Source organism: Atractosteus spatula (genome assembly GCF_055471065.1).
Source record: "Atractosteus spatula isolate fAtrSpa1 chromosome 16 unlocalized genomic scaffold, fAtrSpa1.hap1 SUPER_16_unloc_1, whole genome shotgun sequence".
Taxonomy (NCBI): Eukaryota; Metazoa; Chordata; class Actinopteri; order Semionotiformes; family Lepisosteidae; genus Atractosteus; species Atractosteus spatula.
This window is the reverse complement of record NW_028296631.1, coordinates 1,950,018-1,968,802: the sequence shown is the minus strand read 5'-3', so window position 1 is coordinate 1,968,802 and position 18,785 is coordinate 1,950,018. Positions and strand designations below refer to the sequence as shown.

General features: G+C 44.4%; 3 non-coding genes across 3 annotated transcripts; all 3 read left to right on the top strand.

The window, feature by feature from the left end:
- Positions 1-11,409: 11,409 nt before the first annotated feature.
- On the top strand, positions 11,410-11,483 carry trnai-aau (transfer RNA isoleucine (anticodon AAU)). Its single transcript has one exon. It is a non-coding gene; the product is annotated as a tRNA-Ile (tRNA).
- A 2,607-nt stretch (positions 11,484-14,090) lies between these two features.
- Positions 14,091-14,172, top strand: trnas-uga (transfer RNA serine (anticodon UGA)). The gene has a single exon. It is a non-coding gene; the product is annotated as a tRNA-Ser (tRNA).
- Positions 14,173-17,708: 3,536 nt separating this feature from the next.
- trnas-aga (transfer RNA serine (anticodon AGA)) lies at positions 17,709-17,790 on the top strand. The gene has a single exon. It is a non-coding gene; the product is annotated as a tRNA-Ser (tRNA).
- The last annotated feature ends 995 nt before the right edge of the window (positions 17,791-18,785 follow it).

Sequence of the window (18,785 nt, the reverse complement as noted above, 5' to 3'; positions counted from 1 at the left end):
ATGATGATCTTTTGTCCCCCTACATAACTACGGAAGTGTTCTACTGACCAGACCGTAGACAACAGGGCCTTCTCGCAGTCCAAGAACTTTTGCTCCACTGGGTTCAGGGCTCGACTGGCATACGCCACCACCCTTCGCTCTTGGTCATATTCCTGACTCAGAGCAGCCCCAAGGCAGTGCTCTGAGAACCCTGCTTCAAGGTAGAAGACCTTATTTTTGTCAGGGTAGGCCAAGCACGGCGCACTACCGAGTCTGCGCTTCAGCTCCATCACAGCCTGTTCTGAGGAAGGTCCCCACTCAAAGGGCACGTCTTTCTGCAGCAGCTTGTGGAGGGGCCTTGCTATTTCAGCGTAATCCTCAATGAACTGCCGGGAATAATTACATACTCCCAGAAAGCTGCGCAGTTCAGACAGGTTAGTGGGCGACTTCATATTCTGGATAGCTTGGACTCTGCTGGACTGTGGCTGTATGCCTTGGGCTCCAACCAATAGTCCCACGTACTCCACTTGGGTCCTACACCACTGTCCCTTAGCCAGAGACAGTTTGGCCCCTGCACGGGAGAGCTGGGTCAACACATGCCTGATCTCGGCCAGCATCCATCCTCTGTCCCTTCTTTAGGACAAGGCGTACCGGAAACCCTGCTGTTGACGCAGGAACGATCAGGTCCGATTCGTTTACTACCTGGCAGGCCTGAGGAATCGTCTGACCTGACCGAATGTTCTCGGGGTCGCCGCTTAGAGAGTGGGCATCTGGGTTCACCCGTGTCCACAGCACACTGTTTACTGTGTCCAGCTGGGCGCCCAGTCGAACCAACAGGTCTGCACCAATACAGACCGAATGGGTCAGCTGAGGTGCTACCTGGAAGTAGTGAGCAAACTTCCTTTTTCCGATGGAGATGGAAGCTGCACAGCTTCCTTTGCTCCAAATGGACCTATGAGGTGGGGGTGCCCACCACAGACCCTGTGATTGCGTCACCAGGGTCACCTGACGGCTTCGCGACAGGTCCTCGAACAGACCTTCACTGATTATGGACTTCTCAGAGCTGAGGCTGAGAATTACATCATCAACCTGCACTTCTGCCACCTGGACCCCTCCCACCACCATGGGGTGGTAGTCCTTGTCCCCCTGAGGTACCAGGGCGCACAGAAAGGACTCCCATTCATTACCGGACAGGGAGATCCACTCTTCTTCAGGGATGAAAAAGGGGTGTGCTTTACCTGGCGGGTCAAGCAGCTGCTCGGAGCACTGCTCCTGTAGTTGGGAGACCGTGGGAGTGCTGGCCTGGGCAGGACTTCCCTGTAGTTTTGGAAAGCAAGAAGAGACATTTATTTCTCGTCCAGAGGAACCAGGAGAATCCTCCAACTCAGCTATGGTGTTCAGTGGGCACTGTGTGATCACAGCATAACCACTGAACCCCCCTTTTTGCTGTACGACAGGCTTAGGGTGCTTGACCTGAGCCCACAATTTTCCACGCTGGCAGTCCACCAGAGGCTCCAGCCTGTCAAGCAGGTCTTGGCCAATGAGTAGTGGCTCTGTTTTAAACCTAGAGATGTAAACAGGATGCACCACGTTCATTGGCCCGAACCTAAGTGCCACCCACACTCGGTGTGTGATCCTGGCATGATCCTGGGTATAGCTGGAAATATCTATCTTACACGGTTCTACCTTAAGTCTGATGCCTTTTCCTTTCGCTACTCGTTTGAGCTCGCTGAGTAGATCGGCTGACATCAAACTAATTTCAGCCCCAGTGTCAACCAGTGCTTCTCTATCTAAGACGTTTTCAAGAGAAACCTTGATATAAATACGCCTTGCTTTGCCTTTCTGGCTGAGATTCCCTAAGAATTGTTGGAAGCCTGCCTTTTCTTTGACTTCAGGGGCGGGGTCAGCGCCCAACTCAGAGTCACAGCCTTCTTCCAGGCAGGAACCCTCCCACCCAATCAGATAGACTGAGGGAGGGGTTTGGGATGGATCCCCGCCTCCTCCAGTGAGAAGGGGCGTGGTCCCACTAAGCTCATTCACGCTTCCGGCATTCAGTGCGGAAGGTTTACCCTGTCCTGATCTCTCAAGCAGGGCTTGTTCAAGCCTGTCCAGGCGGGTTGCAGTCGACTCCCTTCGTCCAGCCTTCTGATAGGCTCTGCCTGTGCCCTTGCCTTCCCCGTAGCGCTCACGGCGGCTCTGACGCTTAGTGCGGTCCTGCCTGCCTATTTTGCGCCGGGGCTTAGCGGGCTCAGGAACCTCAGCTCCCTCGAGCTGAGGCGAGTCGTCAACCCTGCTGGCTTTAGTGGCGAACACGGCCGTTTTAGCAGGTTTTCGCTCTGAGGAAGCAGAGACTTCAGCTCCCCAGGCTTTTTGAGCCAACCTTCTAATGTCAGCCATTTTCATCGCTTTTGTATCAGTGTGCATCACAATCATTTTCCTGATTGAGGGATGCAGATTAGCAATGAATAAACCTTTGAAATTCACGTTCTCTTCGCAACCCTCTTCATTCCGCCCTGCAAAATAAGTGCGCCTAAGCCTCTCATAATAGTCGCGAGGGGCTTCAGCTTTTTCGTGCTTAATATGGTGCGCAGCGGCCACGGCAGCTATGGGATCGATAAAAGCCGAAAATTCTCCGATCATTGCCTGACACAGCTCCTCAAAGCTATTACAGACCTCCGGTCCTTGTCTAGACATCCACTCGTGGACCGCTCGGCTAGTAGTTTTCCTTACTAACATAGCCTTTTCCTGTTCGGACGCTCCGGGCATAAACTGCAAAGTATGTCTCGGCTCATCGATGTAGGTTTCCACATTATTCCCTGACACTGACGGGTCAAACCTTTCTACATCTTTGGCTAACTGCCTCAGGGAGTGGACGTTAATTTTTACGGTTTCTCCGCGGGCAGGGGGACGGCCGTGATCAGGAGCAGGGGGTCTATGCCTGAATTGCATCGCCCTTGCGTCTCGCGCAGGACTCGGCGATCTCCCCCATGCCGATCCGACCACAGACCCTGGCCGGGAGAAACCTCCTCCCGGCGCGCTGGGTGAGCGCTCCGGGCTGCTAGGTGGGCTGGCATGCAAGTGGGATCTAGCCTGTTTTGCTTCCAGTACGGCAGCATCTAACTCCTTTTGCCTTTCCTGGCTGAGCTCATTTAAACGCTCAATTTCTTTTTCTTTTTCTTTCAAGCTCGCTTCCAGGTCTCTCCTAGCTACCTCAGCCGCAGTTTCTCTAGCAGACAGGTCATCTAATTTACCTAAAACTTCCCTGAGTCTGTCTTCACTTTCCTCATTTTTCACTCTCTTTTCTCTGATTATATCCAACAACTCAACTCGCTCCGCCTTATATCTTTCTAGCTTTCCCTGAAGCTTTTGAAACTTTGTCAGCTCGGACAAAGACAGTTCCAGCTGTTTAGCTAGATTTAAGGCGAAACTCGATAGGACCTGAACTGCGTTCACGGACCCTCCTGTGTTAAGCTGGTTCGCTACCTTAGCTACTAAATCTACTTGCAGCTTCTCAATATCATCAAAGTTCAACTTTTCGATACCGCTCCAGTAACCAGGATTGTCGTCGCTAGAAATAGTACTTATAAGCGACTCCACTTCAGACATTTTAGCAGCCATTGTCATTACGTCAGAGAAACTTTAAGAGTATTACTTTTTTTTCTTTTACCAAAATACAGTATGGAATCTAAACACCCGAGCAGATGGATTTCCAATCAGTACACGTTACACTAAACGCTAGAAAACAGGGGGATTTCTTTACGCAGTTATCAGCACACCCGGTATTCGCGTATAGAAGCCGCGGTGCTGTGCTGAACTTGAACTCACAGCAATATCAGTTATTCTGTGCGATTGATTCTCATTTCATTCTAAACTCGCCCACCCAGGGACGCCATTAAATGTAGTGGTTTGATGGGTTTACTGAGACAATTATCAATTGTAGCAGTAATCACGAGGTTGTTCGTTGGGGCTTTTAGAAAATCAATCGTCAGAACAACTAACAACGCACACACACGGGTTCAATACACGAGATACATTTATTAATATAAACTGTGCACCAAACATATACTAGTCTGCCTGGATACGAGCGGCAGACCTTACTGTGAGGGTTATCAATATACAAGGTATATAATCTCGAAGAGATGCAAACACAAAGAGATACACAACAGAGAATATATGTCAATATATATTGTTCGGTTACCAAATCGCTAATCAGTGTTATTACCCACTGTTACTCTAAACTCGGAAGTAAATACATTACTCATGAATTAAATTGATAACAACTTGTGTTGAGGTACAATTAAATTCTCGAGACGCAATGTAGAACATGGGGTTTACTTATCCACTGTGTTTGGATTTGGAATTTCCCGGCACGAACACCAAACCAGCTGACAGGCTCTGTTGCAGCGGTTGTCCAATGGGCGTTGTGTCGGCGTCCTCTGGCTACCGGCCAACCAGTCGAGGTGCAGCTCGGAGTAGGACGGGCGGAGGAATCTGACTGCGGCGCGCAGGGCAGTCGTTGCTCCGAAGGGATCTACCAGCAGTCCGGCTGGCTAGTAGAAAGTCTCTATGCACAGAGTGTGACCGCGAGTCCTCACAAGTCACTCTTTTGCCTGGGAAGAAGCTGGTTCGTTCCCGGTCCAGCGCTGCTTCTGAATAAGCTATTCAGGTTGTCGACGAGGGTCCAACTGTAGGCTGCCGTTGATCAAGCGGAGCATTCACGTTGGTAGAATTCTGAATACGTACGGGATCCTCGGCCTCGCGCTTAGAACAAAGTCCAAGTCCTTTTGCAGACAACAGCAGTTGTCACGTGATTGTCTCTGAGGATGCGTGAAAATGGCCAAGGAGAGCCCAGAACTGAGCTTGCGCTCCCTTTTTGATCAAGACCCAGATGTGTGCTGATTGGTTGAGAGTTTGGCGGGCATTGGAGACCCACGTGGTATTACCACGCCCTGCCAGTCCCTGATTGGTTGGTCAAGGTGAGATATAAGTCACTTACTCTTGACACTTAGAAATGCAGTCCAGATGTCCATTCGGCACTCCCTAGACAGATAGGCGCCAGTGGATGACCATTGATCATGATAGCCAGGCTTAGCTAATTGCATCCCCGTCTGGGAGCTTGCTTCTTATCAAAAGAAAAACATCTTAAATCAGCTTGCATGAATTCTTTCTCTGTGGCTGCACCACAGAGATGGAGGGTGAGATGGGGCCTCCTTTAGGAGCATACCAACGCTTAATTCTGTCTTATTAACAAGCATTGCCACTACAATAGTTTAAAGAAAAAATACACACCAGTCTTCCATTTCTCCCTAAACATTTTAAGCATGAAATTTTTATGAAACGGTACCCAAATATGTGATTGCTGTATAGAATGAATTTTAATTTTTAAAAATTATTTAACACGAAAATTAAGCTGTTTACATCTTCCGCCTGAGAACAGTCACCCGTTGCTACCCAACGCAGAAACACAGCCACTAACTAGCAAAGAGAGGACATTAGCTAGCCAATATGATAAAGAAATAAATAATTATTTTGTTTATTTCTTTTGCACATTTATTTGAACATTTCCATCGATTGTACAAGCACTTGGAAACTGTCCAATCCCTAGTTCATCAAGCATTTACCGGTCTGGTGCCGGTCTGTGTCTTCTAGGATATAATGCCAGCGAACTCTTGTTTTTATGTCCACTATAACTACGCTGGGCAAACGTTCCGAGGTCAAATTCTTCCAGCACGGGGGTACCTTTAATGCGGAGACGACGGCACCGAATTTTTTTGGCGCGCCTTCTCTTTAAAGCCCTGGCCAAATATGAAGACAGTACGTACAGTTATAATTCAAACGGAATTAAAAACTACACATCCCAGTTACCACGGTGGTGCTTGTGATCATTGCGTTTAACCAACGAAACAGGGCGAAAAATCAGTCACATGACTTTGGGGCAGAGTTTCGAAAGCTTAACCTATCAGCAACAAAGCGAAATTTACACGATAGACTACCTCAAACTGTCAGTTACACGACTGTGTATGTCGCTTAAGCCACTCCTATTTGGCATTTTAGTTATGGAGGCAAGAAGACGCCCCCCCCCCCCCTCTCTGGGTGTCTGATTTGCCGCCATCTTTAACTGTTCGGTGTCCGAATCGGAGTAGCTACGCGTACGAAATAAAGTTAATCCCAACTACAAAACATATATTTTTGTGGTAAGAGGGCGCAAAACATCAGTATTTACTGCTATTAATTACTGTTCGATTTATAGTTGAAATCTGAGCCTAGATATAAATTTAGATATAAAGTTAAAATCTCGACAAAGCAATGTAGGAAATACAGAGAAAATAAATCCTTTCTGACATCTAAAATCAGTTTCGATCAAGGTCTCTAAAACGAACAAGAAAAAGAGGATTTTCAGAGGGCAATTTATATAGATTTCGGAGGGCTGTGTTTATATAGAATAACTGATTTATGAGCAATCTAATTTCTTGTTCGTTTAAAACAGTGAAATGTCAGCTGCAAAAGATCGCACCAGAAACAGCACTCTCTCTGCCTGTCATAGACGTTCAGGAAAGGCTGAATGAAGTCATGTCAAGTACAATAATTCGGTGATCAATAATAACAGTTGTAGGACAGTATATAAGGAGGATAAGGATTTTGAAGTTGACTCGAAATCTGATAGGTAACCAGTGCAAGGACTTGAAAACAGGTGTAATGCATCCCTGATAGGATTCTTGCTGTCATATTCTGAACATATTGAAGATTGCTCAGTGTGGATTTAATTTCCCCAGTGAACAGGATGTGCATTTATTAATTCTAGAAAAAAAGCTTTTCTTGATTTCTCTAGTTCCCTTTAAAATAAACTATTATTCCGCAATGCAGAGTATTACATGGCCAGTATTTACACATGATATTTGTGATTTAAAGAAATTAACACAAGCAGCTTTTGGAGATTTAAGTGTTGGCTGAGTTATTGCAGGATAAAAGACTAGAGATGTTGGCAAGAAGAAGATAATTTGGGGAAAGCTGAGGAATACACTTATAACAAGAACACTTCCTAATGGGGTTAGGCATACTTTTGATGAAGATGATGAAGTTAACAGACTATATGTTTACATAGATACTGAAATAAGGATTGTATTTTAGATTATGTGTAGTTGCTGGCATTGAACTGTGTGTTGGATGCACATGAATTGAAGGAATGGGCAAACATAGCTGATGCGGATCCACAGAGCCAGCATATTAAGATGTTTATAATTAGAGGCAATTTGTTTAAATAACTAGGTATGGATACTGATGTGCAAGAGAGGTGGAAAGGCTGTTTCCTTAAGCCAGCACTATAAAATATTTTATTCTCAGTGAGATGCTGCCATTTCATCGTGGGTTTCTAACACTGTGTATAGTTCCATCCACACAGTGCCTTTACTTCCATCCATTTCTAATCTCTTTATCCAGTACAGAGGATTTGGAGCCTATCCCAGTAAGCAACGGACACAAGGCAGAATACACCCTGGACATAGCGCCAGTCCATCACAGGACAGACAGACACAAACACACACACACCAGGGCCAGTTTTCCCATAAACCAATTAACTTACCAGTATGTTTCGGAGTGCGAGAGGGAGTCATATCACACATATGGAGAAAAACCATGTAACCCAGAGAGAACATGTAAACCCCACACACACAGGATGGCAGAAATTGAACCTAAGACCCCAGTGCTGCAAGATAGCAATGCTAACCACTTCGCCACCATTATAAATGGATGGGTATCTTAGTTATCTTTCTGGTTCACAGGTTTGCATGCATAATTTAATTTTGAAAGCCACTGAGACATCAGGTACTACTGTTGTATTTATGAAAAAGAAACAAAACAAAAAACATACTAACAACTGTGCCATCCTACTCCTTAGTTAATACATTTTATTATTCATAAACAGTTAACATTGTTAGCAAAATATTTTGAATTATATTTAACCCTATTTTTTCTTTAGTTTTGTATTTAACTTATTATATGATAGTCAGACTTAATGTATATTTGAACAATGAAAATATATTTTTACAAGATGCGGGGGAAAGTGCAACAGCTTATTCAAGTGCTAAATTTAATATTATTGATTGCTAATAGTTTATGCTAACACCTAACTTTCTTAATTAGATGTATTTAAAACAGTGAACTAAGTGTAACATACTATTCAGAAATACAATCGAAAATAGTTTTGTGGTGTTTGTATGGATGAAACGTTTCTAAAATGTATAACGTAACAAAATTAAAGACGATTAAAATCTGTAATCTTTCCACTTGTAATGTCATTAGACAGAACAACACGTTTCTGGTTTGTTTTAATTAGTATTAGTTAGTAGTTAGTAGTTTTAATTTAATTAGTATTGCAATTCGCACTGATTCCCTTGCGAAGATATGGACTTAAGAATATTCGTGCCTGGTCAAAAAATGGCATTAAGCACTTAAAATTAATATGGTTAATAATAGTAAACTGTAACATGCTGTAACAAGATCGGTTAAACTGCGAAGAAAATGCTTTCAGAGGAAATGTTTCAGGTGTGAAGAACATAGATCTCCAATGCAATTTCAACCAAACCTGTTCGCACACACCCTGCCCCCACTACCATTAGAATATACACAAAGCACTGAAATCTTTCGAGCTAATGATCAGGTGACCCGAGAGAGAGCGAGAGAAACACCAAGGGGTGCGGAACCAGGGAACTATTTACATGGAAAACGGGCGATCTCCCCAGACTGTCCGCCCGTATCACTGTTACCTGGATACCTCTTTATTTAGAACTCACAAACACTGATTTTTAGTTTCGAAGGATTCAAGTAGGGTTTTAGATGAAAGGCAGCGACCTTAATCAAGCCCAAATCATAATTGAACCCATTCAGAGCCTACATTACATTTTAGCGTTTCATTCTGAGCAGAAGACCCTCACACCTGAAGAAGGCTTGCGTTTTCTCTCTTCTCTTTTAAGCATGTGTACAATGTGTAATACAATTACAATGTGTAATTACAATGCGAATCGTATGAGGGTGGGGGGGAGGTGTCTTTCGCTGGAAATCTCGCCTTCTTCTACTTTACGAGTACAACCCCCTCTCTGCCGGAGTGCTGGCTGTGACGAATTAAACCGGTTTCACAGGTTTCAATCACAGACCATGTGACGGATTTGATAACACTATAAAAACGCTATAAAATAATGTGACTAGGCACAGAACAAGTTTACAGCACAGTACAATAATAAATGCTTACCATGACTTTAGAAGCATAAATTGCCTTACACTCAATTTAAACACAAGCTGTCTTTAGCCCTCTAAGCTGGTTCATACAGAAATGTAGAGATCCAGGCTCAGAACACACAGCTTCATTAGCGAATACATATGCAGGACAACTAGAGAAGACGTTTTACAGAGGATGGATTTTTAGAAACATCCCATCAGTGACATCACTGAAGTCAACTCCTAGGTACTGTAACTGTCGTGTGGATAGTTTCACAAGAATCAGACAAAGGTTTAAGCATCGCTTGTTCTAGATAAAACTGCAAAAAAAACAACAACAACCCATAATGTACTTCTTTGCGGCTCTGTTTGCCCAAATCATATATTCACAACGTGAAATCTAGAAAATAATATTACGTAACCAAAATCCGCAATATGGAAACAGAACCTGTGTAATTGTTGATAGATGATGTACTCGTAACATTTTTTCAAGACGAACTACAACATTTAAAAAATGACTTGTATGTACTTGATATCTCTAATCAATCCACGGGTCCCAGCACAAAACGAAACTAAAACGCATACCGTTTCGCGCTTCTTATTAGTTGCTCAAAAGTAATTTGACCGTATGAAATGCATAATATAAACCTAGAAACATATACGTGAGCAGTACTTAAGCACTGTAGTATCGGTGTTAAGACATACCTCTCAAATACTGTAAATCAAGTTAAAAATATCTCAAGACCGATTCTGGTCATAATGAAACCATGTTTCGTGTATGTTTTCTTTAAAGTACCGAGACCAGCCATATACTCTATGTTTATGTTCCAAAATTAATATCGTTTATGGCCTTCACACGCGTTGCAGTATGCTCCTATTCTTTTTATGCTCAGCTACTAAGATTTCCCTTCAGTGGTAAACTCAGATATGAATATTCAATACTTAAACGGGCACAGTTAAGACATTAAATATACATATACATACTGTATACAGTACAGTTTTCATACGGTAATATGTTTATGTTCCTAAATCAATCTCTTTTATGAGCATGTGAAAGGCATGGTGAATCGATTCTCAAAAATTACTGTACTTTGCATGATTGGAAACAAATGCGTGATTGCGAAATGCTGTGGTGTTACTTTTACAAAGACGGTCAATGAAAAAAAGAATGTTGACCAGGGCAATACTTTGAGTTTACACTTACAGCTTGTCCAAGGTCATTCATTATTAATACTATTAGTAATATCTTCGTTAAAGACTTTGATGGCCACAGCTCAAACATGAGAGGTTGAGCTTTATTAGCTCCACCTTGCGGAAATTCCGGATACTATTATTTTGCTTGTCGTATTATAGGAGAATTTACGGTAACTCGCGGTATTTACCGGTAGCTTGCGGTAGACTGCGTACAGCGTACCGCAAAATAACGCGGTATCGCCCGCGCATTTTGAATGGCTGCATCTGTAGGCTGCCAAAAGTCTCCGAAACCAAATTTTGATAGCAGAAAATTCTCACTCGTCCAGAAGTTCCCTTGGGACCCAACATCCAGCACAGAGTGGTAAAAAAGCGTCTTTTTTGGAGCCCCTTGCAGCGTGAATTGGTGGTTCAGTGGTAGAATTCTTGCCTGCCACGCGGGAGGCCCGGGTTCAATTCCCGGCCAATCCAGTGGCTTTTGCAGCGAGCGGCTCCATCACTTGCATCCCCTTTCAACTCGCAACTGAAAACCCACTAAAGCTTAGAAGGTGTGAGCCAGGTCAGTACCCGGATGAGGGTGACCTACAGGGAAAAGCAAAGCTTACAGCTGGAAGCGGTGTTAATGGAGCCAGCTGTGGGGTGCTCACCCTGAGGTCTGTGCGGGTCCCAATGCCCCAGTATAGTGACGGAGACGCTGTGTGGTAAAAAGGCGCCGTCTTTTGGATGAGATGTAAAACCGAGGTCATAGCTCTCTGTGGTCATTAAAAGTGACCACCAAAACCTTTGACAAAAGCTCTTGGTAATTGATGGTCTTCAATAATGCTTCTCCTTTAGGTACATTTGAAATCAGCTGAAAAATGCTGTGAAATGGGGGGGCACTTCAGGCCAGTGTAGGATTTGGGTTACAAGAACAATTAAACAGCACGAGAAAGCCCGTACACTGAATCGCAGGGCTTTCTATTCAAAGAAGGACAAAAGAAACTTCCCTGAATTCCATTTTTTGCAGCACAGAGAGGACAGCGGGCACGAGGCCTGTTAGCTCAGTTGGTTAGAGCGTGGTGCTAATAACGCCAAGGACGCGGGTTCGATCCCCGTTCGGGCCAGGTAGTCTCCTCCTCTCTTGCCAAAACCCGTTGCTTTCTTGCTGTGGTGAGATTGGTGGTAATTCAAAGACGCCACATACTGCCGACAGACGAGAGTGTTGTGGGAGAAGAGAGAAGTGATGGAAGATTGAAGAGTGTCCTAGGTGGAGCCAAGATGAAGTGTCACAATTGCCTAGGGGAGGATTTCAAATGTTTAAGATGGTAAAAATAACCGGAAGTGATCCCCCAGTCCGGCACAGTCTGATGTACTTCTGTCATATAAAGTGAAACTAGATGTCGAACTGGAGCCTCACTTATGTAAATTTGCAATATTTGCATAAGTGAGGCTCCAGTTATACATCTAGTTTCACTTTAAATGACAAAACTGAAGAGACTTAAAAGAGCTGGAGAGGATTTCTTACAACTTTTGAGCCGGCACAGTTTTCGAAAACGTTTTCTTCACGCTGCACTATACAACACAGACAGCCAAGAGTCTCCAAAACAAAACGAATTGACAGATAGGAGAAAAGTCCCACTCGTCCTAAAGTTCCCAAAATCCAGCACTGAGCGTAAACAAAGTGTTCAAGTAGCGTGGGAATGCTACCCCTAATGCTAGCTGGAGTTTGAGCGTCTGGTTCAGAGTTTGCTCAAGAGTTTACCTTTCACAGATGCGCAAAGATGAATGTTGAGGGTGCACGCTTCAAGGCGCCTTACAGTGCAGGGAGTGATTAGAGACGATTCGTGACGTGTGCTCGTTCCCATATACCGTACGCCCCGGGTTGCAGTGCTAGGATGACGTCCAATACCGCTTCGGCACGTAACGGCATTATATTCAAGTGCAGGACATGAGGGTTTTATTTTGTTCGTTTTGTTCTGCTCTGCTTTGCTTTGTTTTGCTTTCCATGGCGTTTGTAAGAGCGTCAATAAAAAGGCGATTCCTGCGTCTAACACGAATGTAAGAGCTATTTCAAGTGCGGCTTCTAAAATGCTTGTAGACATTTGTCTGTTGTTGATTGTTTTTTTGTGTCTAACAAAGTGCCATTTTCCTGTCCAGACGGGGAGACTTTATCATTCCCATATGAAGCAACCCTTAAGTCCTCTGAGGCGTGTCTGTCTGCAAGGTTTGTATTTTGGAAAGGTTTTTTTTTTTAACGGAGAACGACTTTGAAAAAGATTTCCGCCGGCGTCTCGCGATCCATGTGAGATTGTAGCAAGAATGCAGCAATAACAGCATTTGCTGTAGTCGTGGCTGAGTGGTTAAGGTGATGGACTACTAATACATTGTGCTCTGCATGCATGGGTTCAAATCACACACTTGTCGCTCTCCATGTCTGACACGTGTGGTACTAGAGCAGTACGTTTTCCAGCGGTGGCTGAACATGGTATAGTAGGCTAACGTTGGTATCAAGCAGTGACAATAACAGTGGTTAAGTGCCGCTACTGCCAAGTGACTCTGGGTTGAGACTGTGTTTCCGTTTACTTGCAACGCAAATGGAGAAAGAGATTTTTGACAGTCTCTCGAGAGACTGCGCTAGGTGTTTAGAGATAGACTTTGTCAGTTCCCCCTGGAATGATGGCCTCTCAAATAGTTTGTGATTCCTCTAGACGTTTATACAGTAGAAGCATGGTTCGTGGCTTAAATTCAAGCTGACCAAGACTTAGGAAACGAGTTAGAGGTCTGATGCAGAACTGCGAATTCAGTGAACGGGAACACTACAGTACATTGCACTGCATGTGTGAGGAAAGCTGCCCACTTCAGTCCCTTGTCGACCGAACAGAGGACTGTAAAGGATACCACCAAGAAACTTTAGGATGCTGGTTGGAATTCAGCTCCAAAGAAGCCCCTTTGGATGTTATGTCATCAAAAAGTAAGAACAACGAATCTCCCTTTGATCAAAAGCGCAACAAAACTGTTTTCTGTGGAGCAGGTTTCAGACCCGTAGACCTGTTTTATTTTTAGGGCAGGGCGCATTCCCAAACGCGAATCTCCTGTTTTAGAAATGCTTTGGGCGGCGTGAAGTGAAAATAAGAAATGAACTCCAGATGCACATGGAAGCAATCAAGTGTTTCATCCGAGCTGTTTCAAAACTGCTCAAGAGCTTTCCTTTCACAGAGGCGCAACGATTAATGATGGCGGTGCACCCTTCAATGCGCCTTACAACTCTAGGGAGTGATTGAGACGATTCGTAGCGTGTGCTCATTTCCCTATATTCCCCGTGCTGCAGTGGTAGGATGACGTACGTTACTGCTTCGACACGTAACGGCATTATATTCAACTGCAGGAGCTGAGGGCTTTCGTAAGCGCGTAAACCAAAGGCAATTCCTGCGTCTAACACTAATTTAAATGCTTTTCAAAGTGCAGTGTGGTGCAGCTTGTAAAATCCTTGTCCACATTTGTGGTTTGTTGATGTTTTTTCTGTCTGCCAAAGTTGCATTTTGACATCAGGACGGGGAGACTTTATCCTTTGAACGTGAAGCCACCCTTAAACCCTCGGAGGCGTGTCTGTCTGCCGGCACGTATTTTGTCAAAGGTATTTTTTTTAACGGGGAGCGACTCTGAAAAGGTTTCCCCAGCCACCTCGCACTCGTGTTAGATTATAGGAGGAATGCGGCAGTGGCAAGCTTGCCGTAGTCGTGGCCGAGTGGTTAAGGCGATGGACTTGAAATCTGGTGGGGACTCCCCGCGCAGGTTCAAATCCTGCCGTCTACGGCGGCTGCCGCACGTTGTAGTGTGCCTGCGCGGCAGAGGCGAAGTGCCGCTTCTCCTTTTCTGGTACTATAAAAACGCTAAATCGCTTGGACCCGCTGCCATGGAAATCAATTCTTCAGATAACCACACATTTTGCGTTCGCACGTCTGGTGCTCTACTTATGCCTTTGAAAATCGGATCAATAAAGCTCAAAGAACCGACAAGATAGGTGCTCGTAAAGCACGCAGTAAAGAATTCTTATCAGCGAGGGTTTCAGTGGGTTAACTGAGGAGAAGGCGTGATCGCTAATTGTTGAGTTTTTATTTGGTGTTAGAAACACTCTTACTGTGCATGAAGTGCAACAAATGTAGCCACAGAAATTGCATCGTGCTTTCATTTATGCTATTGCAGACACCAACGTTGCCTAGATAGAAAACCGAAAAAGCCGTGGGTTTGCTTGCCAGTCTGAAGGATCTCTCTTCGAATCTCTATCATTTGTCAATGGAAGTAAAAGGCGCTGCAATCTGATACGTTCACATTCAAACCCTCAGCTGTTGTTCGACTTTATTTCTTGACTAATTACAACTGAGTGTCGCATGAGCAGTTACGTAAACTTGTCTGCTATATTTGAACACAAATGCCGTTCTTCAATTAAAACTAACAGTACATTGTCAGGGACATTCAGTTATATACAAACAAGAGACAGACAAGAGAATATTTCTACCTTTCATGTGGACTACGTGTTGACTTACTGATCGGAATAATTGAAATGTTCGGGTTCATAGCCGATGCAGTGCGTGCTAATTAGAACAGCAACGCTGGGCTCTCAGCACCGTACTGAGCCCAGGTGCAGTTCATTTACATGAAGGAAATCTTGTACTGGGTACGATTACACCCACATACAGTAAGTAGCACAGGCTACTTAGGGAGTAGCCTGATGCGTTTAAAAGTGACCCGAGCCAGGCAGGAGCCGAACCTACAATCTCCTGATCCGTAGTCAGACGCGTTATCCATTGCGCCACTGGCCCTGGTGTCACACTGCACGACTGCAACCCAGTGAGCTCAGCAGTGCAACTAGTAAAACATTACCCCCGGTCCATTCTTTTCCAAAAGTGAGAAACACCTGTTTTCTACATTGTGTCTGTTTAAAACCATATCTCTTTAAACCAAACCAAGAGTTTGTCCTTTGCACTGATATTCTGATTCATTTCGATTTCAAAGAAAAAAAAAACACTTTCTTCCAAAGCATCATAAAATTTTCCCTTCTTCCAGACTCTACTTCTCTCTTGTAGTAGTACAGCAGACCTTTCCAGGTGAGCAGATCACAGAGTCCGAAATGAGCTTCCTCCATCCAGCAAAGTACCTGAACATGACTCTGTCATCATAAAATCACCCCTGTAGTAAAGCAATTAAATCCGAAATCAAGAGGGCAATTGCCTACTGAAGTTCAAGAAGTCATCAATTTTAACCTAGCAACACATTAAAGGCTGCATCTATACAAGTACGATTCTAGAAATGCTCACCAGATTACGTTTTAAGAAGGAACTGCGGCTCAGGTTCCGCCGAGATCTAAACTCGGATGGCAGGATTCAGAGTCCAGAGTTTGGACGGGTGGCGCACAGAGGGTCCATATACTGTAGATCCCTCAGTGATCTTCCGCGTGTTCAAACCGCCAGCGTGTGACTCCCCTGTCCCCGTGACCTCATTGCTCTGCTCTCGCCTCTGTGCAACCGAGCCCGACTCACGGTAAAGTGGAAAAAAAATGCCCTCAACGTGTGATTTACTCTGGAGCGAGGACAGATGTCACCTTCTTATCATTGAACAGGATGTATGTGATGTGGCGACTAGGTTCAATTTTTTATCCTCTTTAAAAGATTAAGGACTGGGTGAGCCTGATTTACTACCCTTTCAGCTAAGAACCCGACGTGCGGACCGTTTAAGCTACGTAGACTCGGTCGTTTAACTCTTCTCCATTAGCAGGGTTAAGGTTAAAGAAAAAACATTGCTGACTTCTTTTTTGTTTTCCAGCCGCGAGCGCTGATTAGCAAGGTTTGCATTTCATGTTTTGCAAGTTGCATTCTAAGAAAAACAAGTCGTTCAAGACAGGAAATGAATACTTGCATTTAATTAAGTCTAGCCGTAGGCGGTTGTCCATAATGACCAGTCCTGTTCGAGAAGACAGAACAAAAAAAGGAACCGCTGGGATTCGGACCCGGGATCTCCTGTTTACTAGGCAGGCGCTTTAACCAACTAAGCCACAGCGCGCCAGGAGCTCTGTCCTTTTGCAGCCACTTGGACACACAACTCAGACACATCTGCATTCGCTGTGCGCTCCGCCTGCTCGCTGAGCAAGTTGCCACCTTTACATACAATAGCAACATCGACACCAAGAGAAAGGATGACAAATGGCTTTTAACTGGAACTTTTCATGTCCAAGGAGCTCAATGTGCTTTCCGTGTACAACAGGGCCACTGAACTCCACACCGGCCACTGAAGCACAGCAGTGGCTTGCTGGCTTGACATCTCCCAAGGAAGATGTTGAAATTGCATGTGGAACAGGAAAATGACCCTCGAGTACGAGGGAAAAAAAAGAAAAAGAAAATCTGGAGCGCGCCAACTCATGTCCGGACAGCCTGGTTTGAACAAAGTGTTCAAGTAGCATGGGAATGCGACCCCTAATCCTAGCTGGAGTTTGAGCGTCTGGTTCAGAGTTTGCTCAAGAGTTTACCTTTCACAGATGCGCAAAGATGAATGTTGAGGGTGCACGCTTCAAGGCGCCTTACAGTGCAGGGAGTGATTAGAGACGATTCGTGACGTGTGCTCGTTCCCATATACCGTACGCCCCGGGTTGCAGTGCTAGGATGACGTCCAATACCGCTTCGGCACGTAACGGCATTATATTCAAGTGCAGGACGTGAGGGTTTTATTTTGTTCGTTTTGTTCTGCTCTGCTTTGCTTTATTTTGCTTTCCATGGTGTTCGTAAGAACGTCAATAAAAAGGCGATTCCTGCGTCTAACACGAATATAAGAGCTATTTCAAGTGCGGCTTCTAAAATGCTTGTAGACATTTGTCTGTTGTTGATTGTTTTTTTGTGTCTAACAAAGTGCCATTTTCCTGTCCGGACGGGGAGACTTTATCATTCCCACATGAAGCAACCCTTAAGTCCTCTGAGGCGTGTCTGTCTGCAAGGTTTGTATTTTGGAAAGGTTTTTTTTTTTAACGGAGAACGACTTTGAAAAAGATTTCCGCCGGCGTCTCGCGATCCGTGTGTGATTGTAGCAAGAACATGGTGCGGCTTCTTAAATGCTTGTGGACATTTGTCTGTTGTTGATTGTTTCTTTGTGTCTAACAAAGTGCCATTTTCCTGTCCAGACGGGGAGGCTTTATCATTCCCACATGAAGCCACCCTTAAGTCCTCTGAGGCGTGTCTGTCTGCATGGCTTGTATTTTGGAAAGGTTTTTTTTTTAATGGAGACTGACTTTGAAAAATGTTTCCGCCGGCGCCTCGCGATCCATGTGAGATTGTAGCAAGAACGCAGCAACAGCGGTGCTTGCTGTAGTTGTGGCCGAGTGGTTAAGGCGATGGACTAGAAATCCATTGGGGTCTCCCCGCGCAGGTTCGAATTCTGCCGACTACGGTGTCCTCCTCACATTGTTGTGTGCTGGCGCAAGCAAGGAAAAGTGCCTTTCTTCTTTTCCTGGTGGTTTTAAAACGCGAGATCGCTTGTACCCGCTGCCTTGGAAAGAAATGTCTACATGTTTACTTGCACATTGTCTATTGTTTGTACATTGTCTTGATGCACTGTTTGCACTTTGTCTTGTTTTTTACACTTGTTTTACAATCGAGAGACCTTCTGTAAGTAAGAATTCCATTGTACCAGTACCGGTTACATATGGCAATAAAGTTCAAGTTCAAATGCTTCAGCGTCCGCAAACGGCATTTTGCAGCTGGAAGCAGATGGCGACGCTTTTTGCGGTCGCGTGTCTTGTGCCCCATTTCCGGCCTTTAACATCGAATCAATAAAGCTGTTAGAACCGACACCATAGGTGCTTTTCTTACAACTTTTGATCTGACTCAGTTTCGGAATGCAATTCCTGAACACTGCGAGAGACAACCTACAGATGCAGCCATTCAAAATGAGCGGTAAAAACCCGTAGTACAGTAACCAACCCGCAGGGCACCGTAGGGCACCGCGGTAAGTGATTGGCTGGTCAAAATGACCGACAGGGGCACTCGTGGTGCCTTTACTGTGCACCTTTACTAATGTCTTTACTGTGAACATTTCAATCCGCTTAGTTTTGAATATTTATATGGAATTTTACCACTAAAGGGAAATTTTAGTAGCTGAGCATAAAAAGAAGAGGAGCATAACGCATCTGAAGGTCATAAACGATATTAATTTAGGAACATAAACATTACTGTATGTACATAAACTGTACTGTGTATGGCTGGTCTTGATAGTTTAAAGAAAAAATACACACCAGTCTTCCATTTCTCCCTAAACATTTTAAGCATGAAAGTTTTATGAAACAGTACCCAAATATGTGATTGCTGTATAGAATGAATTTTAATTTTTAAAAATTATTTAACATGAAAATTAAGCTGTTTACATCTTCCGCCTGAGAACAGTCA